This window comes from Astatotilapia calliptera, chromosome 13, assembly GCF_964374335.1.
Source record: "Astatotilapia calliptera chromosome 13, fAstCal68.1, whole genome shotgun sequence".
Classification (NCBI taxonomy): Eukaryota; Metazoa; Chordata; class Actinopteri; order Cichliformes; family Cichlidae; genus Astatotilapia; species Astatotilapia calliptera.
Window position 1 is genome coordinate 10319449 of NC_137434.1, and position 16100 is coordinate 10335548.

Consider the following 16100-nt stretch of genomic DNA (forward strand, 5'->3'; position numbering starts at 1 on the left):
ATTTTAAATCCAGCTTAGACACAGTCACTAATACCTCACTACTAACTGTCCAAATGACTGCAGCTGTAATCCTATCTACTGCTTAACAACTAAGAAGATAGAGGTTTTGGGTGGAAATTTGAGGCAACAGGGAAAGGTTCAGTGGGTTATAGTCTAATTTTCAGAGTGGCTTCGTAAAGCTTAAAGACAAAGGTCTCGTCTCAAGCAAAGCTATCTTAAAGCCCTCAGCAGAGATCAAAGCGGTGCTGAACAATTTCAAACGCCATCTTGTGCATTTTCTTTGAATTGTGTCCTGCAGGTTTGTGTGAATGCCAAACAGGAATTAATGACTGAAGCTTTTCAGTTGGGCAATAGCACAGAATTGGTATTAAAATTTCAATATATTACTATTAATAATGTTCTGAAAAATATAAATAAGAAATGTATTTACCCTTATCCAGTATTAACAAGCGCCTAACATCAAGTGTTTGGGCAGCATTTACATTTAAGAAAATTTTATTGTATTTAGTACATAAACATAATGTAGGTGTATCTACTGGATAATAGATACTGATTTTTAAATAACTGTACATGAATAACTTGACTTTATTATAAACTGTAATATTATGCTGCAGTATATTTCTAACCAGGCAGCTCATTCTCATTCTCTCAACAATACTTTTGTCATAGATATAACACATTTTGGGGTCAACTTGAAAGAGAAAGAGATATGAAATGTAAAAGTGAGGTCAGAGGTCAAATGTGATGTAATATTTGGATACTTAGAATCCCCATACAAAAGTCTAATTTCCTAAATGTTGCGAATGGCAGTAAGAAACATACTTTGAAATAGAGTTTCAGATCAATCTATTGACTTGAAGAAAAGATGAGAGCTCAAATGTGATGATACTTGAAGTCTTCATGCAGTACTTTCTGTATCCTGACAGCAAACATCACACTTGTACGAATTATAGTTAAAGTTATAAGGATTTTTGCCATCTTTTGATCAATAAATCATTAAGTTAACCTAGAAGACCTTGGTGGATGTAACCAAATTTTAATGGAGTTTTAACATGACTACGCTCTACACCCCTACAACGTTTTAGGGGTCAATTCAGAACATTTCAAGCCCATCATTTTAACAGAATGACACGCACACATGTAAACACTACTAAGAACATCTGTGGAGGTAACAAAAATCAATCCAAAAACAATAATAAAAAAAAAAGTGCTGGGATACTAATAAAATTGAGCTTTGTCAGCTTTTCCATCTTGACCATTCAAATATCTGCTTACACTTTTAGTCCAACTCCTGAACTACTCTCAAGAGTTGTGTTCCTGTTTCTGTACTTCCATTTAGGAGGTGATGACTTTAGACCTGCTGCAGTAACCACACGTTGTCTAAACACAGATGACATTCATCTAAACATACACTAAACCCCAGAAATATCATATGAAGCATAATTTAGTTTGTTTGAGCTAATGTGTGCACTGAGAAATGTGCTCTGATGTCAGAGTGAGAACATCTGGCACTTCAGAAACACGATCTTTATTTAGCTCCACCAACAGATGCTGGTGCAGTGTTATTGATTAACATTGTTTTGTTCTGTGAAAACTTATAATTGCAGCACATCTCCCCTCGTCCACCTTCTCTCCTTCTTCTCTTCACAGTGAACTTCTCTGTGGTGACACACCCACCAAAGGGGTATCCTGAACACCCCCCCCTCAGTTTGTATTTAGTTCACAGTGTGCACCTTGTTTCTCTCTTCTGGCTGCCACAGTTCAGGATGTGGTGGGAAGGGCTGCTTGTGCTTCTGATGCCAGATGCCTCTGTGCTTCCGCGTCTTCTTTCAGCCTCTGAAAGCCAGCGAGCAAGAGAAGGAAGGAGCCAAAGGGGAAAATGAACCTCTGACCCCAACTGTCACCCGTCCAGCAGCAAACACTGAATGCAGTCTTTGCACACCATACCTTCAGCCAGAGACTCAGAATGACACTGTTGCTAGATGTTAAAGTTCCTATTTTTGTTCGCATAATATGAAGTCATGACACTGTTGATATCAATTTCCTGCAGCAGGCTGGAAAGCTATCCTCCTACAGTGAAATTAAGATGATTAGGAGTGCATGTTATAAAGTCATTGTTTAGTGCAGCTGCTCCTGAGATTAAACTGTTGCTAAAGGACAAAGGACAAAGAAGACCCCACATCCAATCTACAAGGACAAAGCTAAAGACAATCACATCTGTCCACAGAGGATAAATGTGTGAAGCTGGCATCTTGTGGTCTGTCAGCTGCTGTGCAGAGATGTGGGCTCTGTTCTGACAAAAATCCATGAATCAAATACAGGTTTTGCTGAGTTAAGCACAAAGCACTGGCACCTACCATACACCGCACAGTGCTTAAGTGTTGCCACATTACAGGAAGACGACAAGATTACCTTAGCGCTCACCTGTATACCTTGGCACGTGTTTGAGTTCACAAAGCTGGGCAATCACGGTGCACCTACAGTAGGTCACTGTATCTTTCTCTCGATCTCGCTCTGTCTTAAGCAAAGCCAGAGACAGAGCAAGCAATTTTCCAAATGGAAAATCACAGACACATATGCTATTATGAAGGTGTGTGTTAAAGGCTAAGAGCTGTCTGAAGGCCACAAAGCCTCTCTTCACTGGGGACATTCACCAGGTCAAGAAACCAATACAGGATCTGCTTGAAAAAAAGTGTGCGTACTTTTTCCCTCCCTGTCACTGAACGACAGACACAGGGACTGATTGTATGAAAGTAAATGGCTTGCCTGTCATTTTCGTCTGCTAGTCCATGCGTGGCATTCGTAGACATACATTTTCACATCTACAGGAAATCTGTAATAAAAATTGTTCGAGGGGGTTTCTCAAAAGGTGGCCTCTAGCAAGGCTGGTAGTAAAAAAAAAAAAGAAAAAAAGAAAAGAGTATACTTTGCAATAAACAAAGTTATAAAACCTAAAAAAAAAAAAAAAAAAAGGCTGGTAGTAGTGACGGTGATTCTACAATTTATCATAAATGGATTAGAAGTAAAGCTATTTACTGCCTCTCCATGCCCCTGTGTGCTGGGTCGTTAATATGAATAATAATCTCTGCAAGGCTGAAGCCTTTTAAAATTTCCTGCAGTGGCTCAGGAAGTAGAGCAGATCATCTACTAATCAGAAGGTTGGTGGTTTGATCGCTGGCTGCTCCAGTCTGCATGCCAAATTATCCTTGGGCAAGATACTGAGTATGAATGTGTGTGAATGTTAGATAGAAAGCACTTAGACATAAGAACAGTGCTTGTGTGAATGTGAGCTAGCTGTGCTCAAGCAGAAAACTGCTATATAAGAACCAAGCCATTTATATTTTACATAAAATAGGGGAAAAAACTTCAAATCAAATCAAATCACTTTTATTGTCACATCACATGTGCAGGTACATTGGTACAGCACATGTGAGTGAAATTCTTGTGTGCGAGCTTCACAAGCAACAGAGTTGTGCAAAATACAATAATGTAAACAAGCAAAATACAAGAATGGCTACATCTGAAACTAATAAATATATGTACAATATATAATAGTATATGCATTTCAAGGAACATCGAGCTGGCTTACTGGCGATGGGATGGGATAGGTCCCATTAAAAAAAACACAAACCACGAATGCCTGCCCACAACATGTTCATACCTATGCTTCAAAGGCTTCGTCACTCTGCGCAAATATAATTTCACACAAGTGAGGAATATGTTTAAACACCGCGGGGAATCTTTTTACCCAATGACATAAACTTAAAGCTTCATGCTACAGTTAGATGCTTTGAAAAAGTTATAATTAAAATGTGGATATTACACGTTGTATGTGAGGCAAAGCTCTCATGAAGTAAACAGAGACCACAGTTCCTAAGTTCACCTCAGACAAAGACCAGACTGATTTTACTGTTCCCTCTGCACCTAACTGTTTCATGACTCCACAGCCAAGCCTGCTATAACCACAGATTGCTGCTCAAAATATAATTATGCTAAAATAGTGCATGGTGTTACAGTGTTAAGTTGTCCAGTTGAGCTGTCTGAAATTGCACAGAGGAAATGAACACTTTATATTATTGGTCTTATCTGCCAGCTTTTTATTTTCAGGACAAAAGTGCAGCACTTTTGTCTAAAATACCATTTTTTTGGATAACACCTTCATATAAAGCCCATATGAAATAATAGATGAATGGTTCAGTATGCATTTGAAGTGAACACAGGCTCTGTGTTGTGACCAGCAAGCAATGTGGACTGGTTTTGTGGCTCAAGATCTTTGGCTCTGGACCACATGCAAACATTTTTTTGGGCACTGGGTCTAGTTTGCAATTTCTCTTCCTGAGTGTGTTTGTGTAAGCAGGTAACTTATGTAAGAGAGTCTCACTGAGGGCTGAATGTTCGCCTTTCCTAAAGCGGTCTGCACATCACCTTCGACATAAAGGGATATTTGGCCAAAGTATAAATGCGGAAATATCAACCTACAAATCAAACTCTAGATCCTGTAAAACCTTACGTCCTAAAAGTATGTGAATACAACTGGTCACCTAGAGCCACGTGCTTTTCAAGACTAAATCTGACAGATGACGGCTTATGCTTCCATTTAAGTTTACATGGAAGCGCTAGTAGCTGATGTGAATGGCCAGCTCTTTGCATCAGCCTTCTTTACCTGTGCTCCAACACTGGAACTCTTCTTGAAACTTCTGGGGACTAAGAAAATTAGTGATCTCCTTTGACATCTTGAAGGAATCCAACCTGTCCCTTTGCATGATGCGTTGCAACACATAGGTGCCTGCTGGTGCGGGACAGGGGTAAACATGTTTCAGACATTTTAAACCTTTTAAAAAGCGTGACCTTATTAGTAACAGAAATGTCCACAGCTGTCCTAACGCCTCATCAGGGTGAGTGAGTTGACCCGTGTTTGACAGAAGGTTAGTGGGCTACATTATTATCCTCTCCCTGAGCAAAAACTTGTTATGCTTAATGATGACAGCTTCGCTACAGCTAATCACCCATATGACACATGCCTGGCTGGGCTTAAATAAGACAGCTGTTACTGACCTGTTTACTTGGACGTCAGTGTAGCTCCTAAGCAAGAACATTTATACCTCTAGTCTTAAATTACTAAATTTCAGACAGTTTTAAAAATGTAAATGTTTTCTGCAACTCAGAGGAAGAAAAATCCAGTTTTTGTTGTCGTTAGCAATGTGCTAGGTGTCACTAAGCTAATAGCCAAGCTAGTTAGTGCTAGCTAGTGTGTACACAAGGCTAGATTAGTTTCCTTGTGATTACATTGAGTACCACTATAAGTCCAAACGGTGCATGTGCAGTTGTGGTCCGAAGTTTACATACACTCATCACAGGCAATGTCATGGTAATGTGGGGCTTTTAATAACTTCATTTAACAGTTCTTTTTCTAGGGTAGAATGATTGTACAGGATACATCTTCAACGACTTTAAAAACAGGAACTGGGTGGACAGGTTGGAATTCATTTTGAATTTCCTCTAATCCACATAATCAAATTTATACGTGAAAGCTCGAATATTCACACCACTTACCATTTGAACAATACTAATATTTGCAAATTTTATTGTAACTTGTACAGCCTCCAACAGAGAAATTGGGAAAGTACAACAATAGAAGAGAATGGTACTTTTAGGGATACTTTAACACCCCCACTGAGGGTCTAAACTCGACAATGCTAAAGACAGAAACTGAGGAATCTGAGAAGAAGAAGGAAGAAACATATTTGTAGTAACATCTATAAAAATTCAGTCCTTTTCTTTTATTTGCAGATGTGGAATGTGTACAAAATCACTATTCATGTGTAACAAAAAGCTATTTTTTCAGAGACACCCACATGGCAGGTAGAGGCTTTTATAGACAAATCATGTTTTTCGTGGTTTTAGTTCAGTTACAATGAACAACATCCACTTTGGGTCATTTTTCATCATCCCCACCTGCATTCCTACTCATTATCATTTATCCACCAACTGCAAAGTTTAAAATTTAAACTTGTTTAAACTTTCACTCAAACCAAAATATTCTAACAACATATTCTGTTCTAACTGACCGCATTCCTGTTTTCATGCTTTTTTCATTTGGCACCCTTAAAAGGATTAGTCCAAACAAATACATATATTTCTTTATAAAATAAAAGCAAATGGTTAAAGTGGGACTTTACTTGAGTTTTATTGTCAAATAAAGGAGAATTATTCTAGAACTATTGCCTGTCAACTCATTTTAATACAGTCATAAAAAAATAAAGTTTAAGTTATTCAGTACCATCAGTAATGTTTCTAAACAATATTAACATTGAATACGACTCTGAAGCACAGTGAATTATTGGATCATTTGCCCCTGTTGGAGGAAGATGGGTGGAGTCTTGTCAAGGCTGAACTGAAGCAGCAGCAGATTCTTTCTTCCAGAAAAACCTGAAGTGCTTTTTCTTCTTTTTCAGGCACAGTTCTTGGAGATCTTTGTTCTGCACTACGATACTTCACATCTCTTGGAAAAGCTCTTCATGCTGCACCTAAAGTTTTTTTTTTACACCTTTTCTTCAGTTTTTCTTATTTTTCTTGATACTTTCTCAAAGTTCTTTGTTTTTCTCTTGCAATTGTTTATATTTTTATTCTTGAACTTTCTTTTCATTGTGCGTGTCGTTGTGTTTTTTGTTGTACATTGTCATGGATGGCCAGTAACTCTTGATGTCTCCTCTGCAGTTCTTGAAGCGCAGACGGGATGTCTTGATGGTTTTCTCCTGTTGTCACTTCTCCTTTTGCATTTCAGTATTTGTATACTGCGCTAAGTTTCCTGCAAATGGGTATCTTTGCTCACCATTGCCTGGATTATACTCTGCATTTCAGTGCATATTTCCTCCAGTTCTTTTTTCTTGTACTCAATTTCAATGTTTTTGTCATTTATTTCCTTGTAAAATACTCATAATTCAATATTTTTCCCCTGGAAGTCTTAGAGAAGATGTTGCATCTCTCTCTGTCTCTTCCAGTCTTTCCTTGTCTTGTTTCTGTCGTGCATTTCTTTGGAGCATTTCATTAAACATCACTTGAAGCCCTTTGTTTTTTTTCCTCCATGTTCTAGAGCAGGGGTGTCGAGCTCCAGGCCTCAAGGGCCAGTGTCCTGCAGGTTTTAGACATCACCCTGGGTCAACACACCTAAATCAAATGATTAGTTCATTGCGAAGCCTCTGGAGAACTTGAAGGCATGCTGAGGAGGTAATTTAGCAATTTAAATCAGCTGTGTTGGATTAAGGACACATCTAAAACCTAAGGCCTTTGAGGCCTGGAGTTCGACACCTGTGTTCTAGAGCTTGCACTGCATCTCTTGGTGTTTTTCGTAAAGTTTGCCCTGCAGGTCTTTGTATTTAGCTTCCTTTTCTTCTTTCTCATTTTCCAGTTGTGCATTCTTTTGGAGCGCTTCATTCATTATCACTTGAAGCCCTTCGTTTTTCTTCTCCATGTTCTGGAGCCTGGACTGTATCTCTTGGTCTTGTTCTTGAAGCTTGCACTGCAGGTCTTCGTATTCAGCTTCATGCTCTTCATTTCTCTCTGCTTCTCCACTTGAGTTTTCTCCTCTTTCAGCTGGGTACACATTCAAATGTTACTGTCAACAGCTATGTAATTATTAGGATGACCTATTGTAGTTTCTACGAACAATTCAAAACAAATTTTCACAAATTACAATATAGTTGTAGTTGAAAACTGAGCCAAAGCCTTAATCATGTTGAGCAGAACTATTTACAGCAAAACAGACAAGCAGAGAAACATACACAGAATTGTTTAAGCCCTTCAGAATGAAAAATCAGACTGCCACTCCTTACATCTGGACAAAATGCAAACTGTTGACAGACTGTTGACAGACTCGCTTTTATACCCTCCCATTATTGTGCAGAATCAACTCACTCACTCAGGTACCCAAAGGACAGATTTGAAGTCTGTCACTGCCATGTAATGACAGCCATCCTGTTCAAGCCATATGTGGAATATTATGAATGCTGTTAAATGTTAGCAATTATTAATATGTTCTATGTCAAATCATCAAACAATGAATTTGGGCAAAACAGAATCTATCTTGGCTTCATAAATTTGTTGCATTTCTTTAACCATGTTCTCCAGGTGTTGTTTTTCCTTTATACAATGCTGAAATGCTCTTCTGAAGGCTTCATCCCACTGAGGAGTGCTGGAGTCATCTCTTTGTCTTAGGTTCTGTTTCTTCTCAGAAATTTTGGTACCTTGAAACAATGCTTGAAACAAAACTCCTTCAAATGTCTTCAAAAATATACAGACACTTATTCCAGTGTTAATAAAAACTTGACGTATACCTTGTGGCATCATGTCTTAGAACTGTCAAATCTCTTCCTATTGAATTTCTTGACTCGTTCAAATGGCACATAAATTTGTGCGTTTAGTTCCTCAGTAAGGCATGAAAATTTGGGATGTTAATCGTGACTCGTTACTTTGACGTGGAAGTTACTTTTTCTATCACCTGAATATTTACCACTTCTATATTTAACAACATTTTACAACTGCTAATATAATTGTGAAATTTTTGAACCTTCACAACTGAACTGTGTCATGAAATTACCTCTTCATCTTCTTTTTGTGAAGATTTTTCTTGCAACCATATTTCTCTTGAAATATGCCTTTAAATTACAATACAATCAATCTTTTTTTAAATTTATTAGTTTTCAAAAGAAAAAAAGAAAAATGTTCATTCTACCTTACTTGTATGCTTTAGTAAACAAGAAGCAAATTCAGGTCAGCGCCTTCGAACAATGAGGCCGCTGTGTTGTATCATGGAAACGTCGATGCAGTTTGTGGTCTGTTTATTGATTCCACTGATAGCTCCACTGATATCTTTGGAGAAAGTGGGTCAGCCATAGATGCTGAAAGAACAGGGAACTGTGCAAAAGGCACTGAAACAAAGTGAGTTGGTGAGACAGGCTGAATGTCAAATAAATGTGTTACAATGCAGTAGTCAATGAGTAGCCATGTAAAATACAAAAACAGCTCAGTGTTCTTATGAGATCATTTCTCATCCCTGAGCAAGGGTATTTATTTGGCTCACAGTGATCAGGTGCATGCAGACAGGTGATAAATGTGAGTAATTTACATAGATAAATGCACAGAACACAGAGGATTTTCAGCAGCTCTCTCCAGCTCATTTCCATATGTGTGGGTTCAACCTCTGAGACCTGGTCTCACTTAAAAGAAAGTGCTTTCCTGACCACCTGGACAACATACCAGACAGTCCTTAGTGGGTCACTTAAAAATGCAATGCACAGATGCAAAACACCTGGTACAGTCTGGGCCATTGGGTATCCGGTCTTTAAGTGACGACGTGATAAACCGGGGTCCAAACTACTCTGCGTTTTTATTACCACTATTCATTTTAAAGCTCAGTATATTATTTGAAAGTCCCAATGCAGCTTTCTTTAACAAAACAGACTGTACCGTCATGTCAAACACAGCAGGCAATGAGCAAGAACAGCTAATAAAGTTAGCACAGAATCTTGTTCATTTATTAGCTCCAGTCATTTAAAAGAACATGTCACAATCTTGTACAGATTCACAAATACCCTACCTAATCTCTGTTCTAGGACGCCCTCTGGACCCAGTTCAAATGCTCTCTACAGAAAAGGGCAGAGTTTTGGGTCCATAATTATTTTCTTTTTACATGTTTCCTTTAGCTGGCATTATGCAATCTTTTAGTGACATTTCTTAGCATTTCTATGCTGATGACATTCAACTGCATATGTCCTTTAACCTCCTATGACCCGAACTCTTCCATTACATGCATTTTTAATTTCTCTTTGATATTTGGGCCGATTGGGACCTGATGAATGTAAAAACAAAGAATTACCAGATCTTTTTTTTTTTTTACCTAATTTTTGTTTCTAAGAAAAATGAGAGCCACATATGAGGATATTCGTTTAAAATTTCGATAGAACAGTGGCAGTATAATGTCCTCGTAAGTGGATATCAGGCCCCCGTAGAGCAAAGTTTAGTATTTTGGTCTAAATAATCCAAAATGTGATGTCCACATATGTGGACGCCAGGTCCTAGGAGGTTAAGCCTCATCAGATGGATAGGCTGTCCACCCTAGTCCAGTGCTTAACTCAGGTTTCTGATTGGCTTTCTAGCAACTAACTTGTTTTAAACACGAACAAGACAGAGACCATGATCATAACTCCTCCTGAGCTACACTCTAAAATCAGTCAGGTTCTTGCTTCTTACTGTCCTTCTGCTAAGTCAAATATTCGAAATCTTGGAGTAACATTTGATTCTTCTCTGGGCCTTGACTTACATGTAAAATCTTTGTCTCGTTCCTGTTTCTTTCGTTTAAGGAACATTTCTAAACTGCTACATACGGTCTCCTTAGGTGAACTGGAAACAATTGTTCATGCATTTGTGTCATCCCGTTTAGATTATTGTAGTGCTCTGTTACCAGCTTTGACAAATCATCTCTTTCTTGCCTCCAAGCTTTACAAAATGCAGGAACCAGACTAGTAACTCGTTCTAGCAAGCAAGCTCACATTACTCCAATTTTATATTCTTTACATTGACTCCCAATTGATTTTAGAATTTATTTTAAAATTCTTGTTTTTTGACATACAGAGCACTAAATGGCCAGGCCCCAGGTTATTTATCCAAGCTTATACAATGCCAAATACAAATACACCACTGCTCGTTGTCTCCACTCACAGATAGTTTGTTGGTTGTACCCCGTATACGACTGAAGACAAAAGTGGACAGAACCTTTCAGTCTGTGGCCCCAAGGCTGTGGAACAGTCTACCAATACAACTACGTTTGGTTAACTCTGTGGAATCCTTTAAAAAGCAGTTAAAAACTTTTCTGTTTAAACAAGTCTTCTGTTGATCAGCACTTTTTAATTTTTTTAAATTTACATTTAACCTTTTATATTGCGTATATTGTCTGTTTTGTTACTTAACATTCTGTTTATTTGAATCTTTGTGTACAGCACTTTGTGACTTTCTATGAAAAGCGCTTAATAAATAAAATTTACTTACTTACTTAAGCACTCGCATACACATTCCAGAGAAATCAAAACAGAGACACAGAGAGCAAGATTAAAGAAAAAAGAAAAGCAAAAAAAATCTGCGCTAGAGGCATGTAGACCATGACAGACGTACTTTTAGCTGAAGCTCATGATAAGGAAATGACCATAATCCAAGCATGATGTAATGAATCCATGGATGACTTTTTTAAGGTCTGCTTGAGATCAAAATAATAATAATAATAATAATAAAAATAATTTTTGTAACATTTCTTAGCTGGGACAAACAGTTTTTAAATCAAACCAAAATTTAGAGTTCAAGGGTCAATATTTAAAAATAAACCTATACAATAAGCTTTAAACAAAGAATCATGTTTGACTTGACCCAGAAATATTTTTAAGGAGAAAAGATTTCTTCATCTTTTCAGAAAGTGCTGAACGTTGAAGTGACATAAAACGCTGAATGACACTGACTGATATAGAAACACATCATATTATTTTGATATGATGTTGTATTTATTAATGATTACTGCTGCTCCTCCTTCTTTTCGTGTCCCTCCTGCAGCTCTGTCTTCTCATGTGTCCTGCTTGTTCTTGTGTTCCTGCTGCTCCTATCGGTACTACTGCATCTCCAGCCGCTCCTGACACATTTCCTGCTGCTCCTGCTCCTCCTTCTGTTTCTGTCGCTCCTGCAGCTCCTGCTACTTCTGCCGCTTTTCCTACTCTTCTCGTCATTTCTCCTGCTCCTCTTTGTGTTCCTGCTGCTCCTATTGTTTCGACCGTGCGTCCTGATGCTCATGCTCCTCCTGGTCCTCCTTCTTTTTCTGTCACTTTTATGGCTCCAGCTTCTCCTACCACTTCTCCTGCTCCTGTTGATGCTGTTCCAAACGCACCTGCTACTCTTACCATTATTGTTACTCTTACAGCTCCGGTAACTGAATCTGAAATCTGGTAACTGAATTAAATGCCTATATCATAACAATTCAAGAATAATTTCATTCATACACACACAGACACACAAAGACAGACGCACACACAAATATATATTTTAAATCTTTTGTAAATTTGCACCAAAGCCAATTCTATCTATTGTCTTGCAAATGTCTTCCATAAATTGTAATCAAGAATTCTTTGCCTTTAATATCTTTCATATCTCAGCCTCTAACCATGGCCTAATTTATTAGTGATAAATAACGTTTGAATAACAGCTAATTATTTACTTTTCTGTTGAAAGCATTTCACACTAAGTAGCAAGCAGGTACCTTAGAACAGCAACACATCTACAGGTCCACACTGTGTTTAGAAAAGTTTAACATTAACGTGGACACTGACTGTCAGCTTTACATGTCCACTTTATCATCTGTCACTTTCTGAGCAGTCCTTACCTTAGAAAATAATCTCTTCTTCCTTTTCTGTCCTCTGTTTTTCTCCACTGCAATCCAGAGCAATTGTGTATGCATCTTCCCAGCATCCTACAAAAATGTTTCATTCTGTTAATACTATGACAACATTCATTTGAATTAAAAGTATTCAAGGGCCTTTGGCACATTAGCAACAATCAACCTGGTTTCTATATTTCAAAATTTCATGTTTTTGTAAAATAACAAATTTTCCCCAGTCTCCAGGAGCCTCTGAAATGGCACAAGTCTCAATTTTTTTCAGGAAAGAGAAGCATTAAAGTGCCAGTGTGTGTTTTTTTTACTGATGGATGACACAAATTCAAGTGTGCTTTCAAGCATAAAATACAATTAAAACAAACACACACTCACACACACATGTACACATAGATGCATAGTTTCTGTAGCTAAATAACAAACAACACCAGATCCTAAGATACAAACATTTTCATGTCTCTGTTATAGGGTGTTGACTTTGTCTAGAGGCAGGCTGCAAAATGTTTAAACATGGTTGGTGTAAGAATGGGCTGTAAGAAAGTACTTGCTTTGTTATACCACACCAAAAGAATTACAAATACCCATGTACAATGCCATTGTCTCCTAAACCCAGTTAGACAAAATAAATAAGGAGGGATGCCAATCTGGAACAGTCTTTTATCTCCATGATCAGTGACAGGAGCATTTCTTTACTTCAGTAAAATTATTACAAATCCAGTAAGATAATATGCTACTACAGAGCAAAAACTTACTGAAGTAATATATATATAATTCAATTTTCTTTTGTAACAGCAACAGAAGTACAAGTCCACACTGCTTTTAGAAAAGTTTAACATTAACGTCACTGCCTTGTCACCTTTACGTTTCCACTTTATCATCTCTCACTTGCTGAGCAGTCCTTACCTTAGAAAATAATCTCTTTTTCCTTTTCTGTCCTCTGTTTTTATCCACTGCAAGCCACGGCAATTGTGTGTGCATCTCGCCAGCATCTTACAAAATGTTTTATGCCATTAATGCTATGACAACATTCTAAAGGCACCTGACACATTTACTAAGCTCCACCCCTGGTTACGATTGAGTAGCAATCCGGTTGTTCAGTCTGACGTCACTAGCCGTGTCTGGGTCTAAACTCCGCTGCAGGTCCATATATCAAACGATCACTATGGCATTACTGAGAGTTGGAAAAACAGTCTAAAGTCTTTCATCTTTAATAAAATGATCAGCGTTCTGCTCTACCAGGTGTAACAATTGAGTTTAACATCCAGGCATCCATGAAAATGGAATTTATGACATTTAACGGAGTTAGAAGTTAGCAGGAAGTTAGCTCGCTAGCTTCTATCTAAATACAATATAGCATGTCCTGACTGCGGGGTTTTGGAAACAAATTAAAACGTACATCTCTGTTATCACTTCCAACATAAATGAAGACAGAAAACGAAACAGCAGTGACGTTTGTAGGGTTACTGAAGTTTGGCTAGCTTGTATATAATGATGTGCTACGTGACCGCTAGCGACACAGCTATGCTAGCATAATATGAACAAGCTAACTTTTTTTCCACTCGATAAAAGTTAACGTGAGTGTTTTCGGTGGTCAGGAACAAATGTAATCGCATGGCAGGGTGCTGTAAAAGGACAAAACTTCAGCCAGGAGAACAACTAAGATAATCCATCCACAATACGAGGTTAGTCATTCATATACTGCTGCATGGGCTGGGCTGTAGTTACATCCTAACGTTTTAAAAACTGAGCTTAAATAAATGATTAGCGGTAATAAAAGCCGAGGGAGGTCAGCAGTGATCACTGACTGTTTTAGGAGCTTTTTGAGATCAAATATAAGAAAATACAAAACATTAAACATGTTAACAACACAAAATCCATATTGAACGCAGACTACTTTAGGCCCGGAAGTAGGATTCGTCGCGTCATCACTGAACAACCGGATTCGGTCTTTAAGTGATGACGTGATAAACTTGCGTCCAAACTAAGGCTGTTGTTAGTTAAATGATTTTAAACTTGTTCTATTTAATCTGAACAAGCCTCTGAGAGATGCAGTAGTCACTGTCGGTTTTTCTGGGTTTTTATTACCACTATTCATTTTATAGCTCCGTTTTTAAAACCTTACGATGTAGCCCTTGCAGCAATAAATGAATGACTAACCTCGTATTCTGGATGTATTATCCAAGTTGTTCTCCTGACTGAAGTTTGGTCCGTTTACAGCACCCTGCCCTGCAATGGCATTTGTTCCTAACCATCGGGAACCCTCACGTTAACTTTTATCGAGTGTAAGAAAGTTAGCCATACTCCAGCTTTACTGTGCTAATGTGTTTATATTATGCTAACCGTAGCTGTGTAGCTAGCCACCACCTAACACACACAGCCAGCTGTATCCAGCTGTATCCAGTAACCATACAAACCTCATTACTGTTTAATTTTCTGATTTCATTTATGTCAGAAACATAGAAATCCCTCAGTCAGAACATGGTGTGTGTGTTTGCAAACAGCTGAGCCAACGGCTTAATCTGCTCTGTTACAATTACACCTAGCATCTTTTTTTTTAAGCAGATGCAACACACCTTTCACCAAAAAGTAACACCTCATAAAAATTCGAGAAGCCATAAATCTGCGATGAAAGCAGAGCAAGGAAGGATATGATAAACTTGCTTTTCCTTTGAGGATTACACTTCCACATGTCCAATAAAAAAACATGCCAGCTTAGTAACTGATCTGATCACAGCTAGTATCTTAATTTTTGCTAACAAGCAGAATAAAAAACTAAAATCTGCAACCATATTTTACATGTTTAAAAAAACATAGTTTATATAGTAATCAATCTGTTATGAAAAAAGATTATTTGGAGCCATTTTTGGCTTCTTGGTGTGTTTATGTATGCACACTAGTCTCTGCTTTTGAGCTCACTGTTTGTGTGTACCATCTCCTGGGGCAAATATCTGTCTCTTTCGCTGCTAAAAGCCCCATTACGTTCACTAACTATGCGATAATTCTGTCTGCCAGCTGTTTGGTGATAAGTAGGTAGTGCACAGGTACAATGGAGTGGTGAGAGTGGGCCCATCAAAAACACTGACCTGGCAGAGCTTATGGCAGTTGATTCCTTCCTCTGAATATCCCCATAATTGCTGAAAGCAGCCACATACAATATGACGCATATGGCATTTTCATGCTTTTTACATTTCGTGTCACTGCAATAAGCTGTAAGCTCTGTGGCTTTGAGGCTCAGATGGGCATGCAATATAATGCCAGGTATCAGTGGTATCACTGGGCACACTGTAGAGGTAAATTCACACTTTACTTTAACTTTAATTATACAGTGGTTTCTACAGGATGCTGCAGTGGCACACATTAAACTTTAAAAGCCTCGGTGCTGTGCTACCCTATCATACACTGTATCAAAATTACTGTCTAAAACATTTAATAATTACAGCAGGATTTCTTCCTGTTCCTTATGTGGTACTTTCTCGGATGACATCACTTTGAAAGCAGTTGACACATGCAGCTTCTTCTGTGACTCAGCCCTCGTGACGTACATTTCAGCTCAGTATGCGTGTAATTAAAGTTTGTGATGTTTGTATTGTTTCCCTGGAAAGAAATCACAGCAAGCGCTGACTTGAGGGATTTCAAAAACACCGCTCTCATAGTGGCCTCATTCTTTCTCTCCAAG

At 38.1% G+C, this 16100-nt stretch overlaps 1 long non-coding RNA gene across 1 annotated transcript; it reads right to left on the reverse strand.

Moving 5' to 3' along the window:
- Positions 1 to 10207: 10207 nt before the first annotated feature.
- Positions 10208 to 13765, reverse strand: LOC113035334 (uncharacterized). The gene is made up of 3 exons (XR_003274338.2): positions 13328 to 13765; positions 12416 to 12502; positions 10208 to 11998 (listed from the first exon to the last, which is right to left on the reverse strand). It is a non-coding gene; the product is annotated as an uncharacterized LOC113035334 (long non-coding RNA).
- Between the last annotated feature and the right edge of the window lie 2335 nt (positions 13766 to 16100).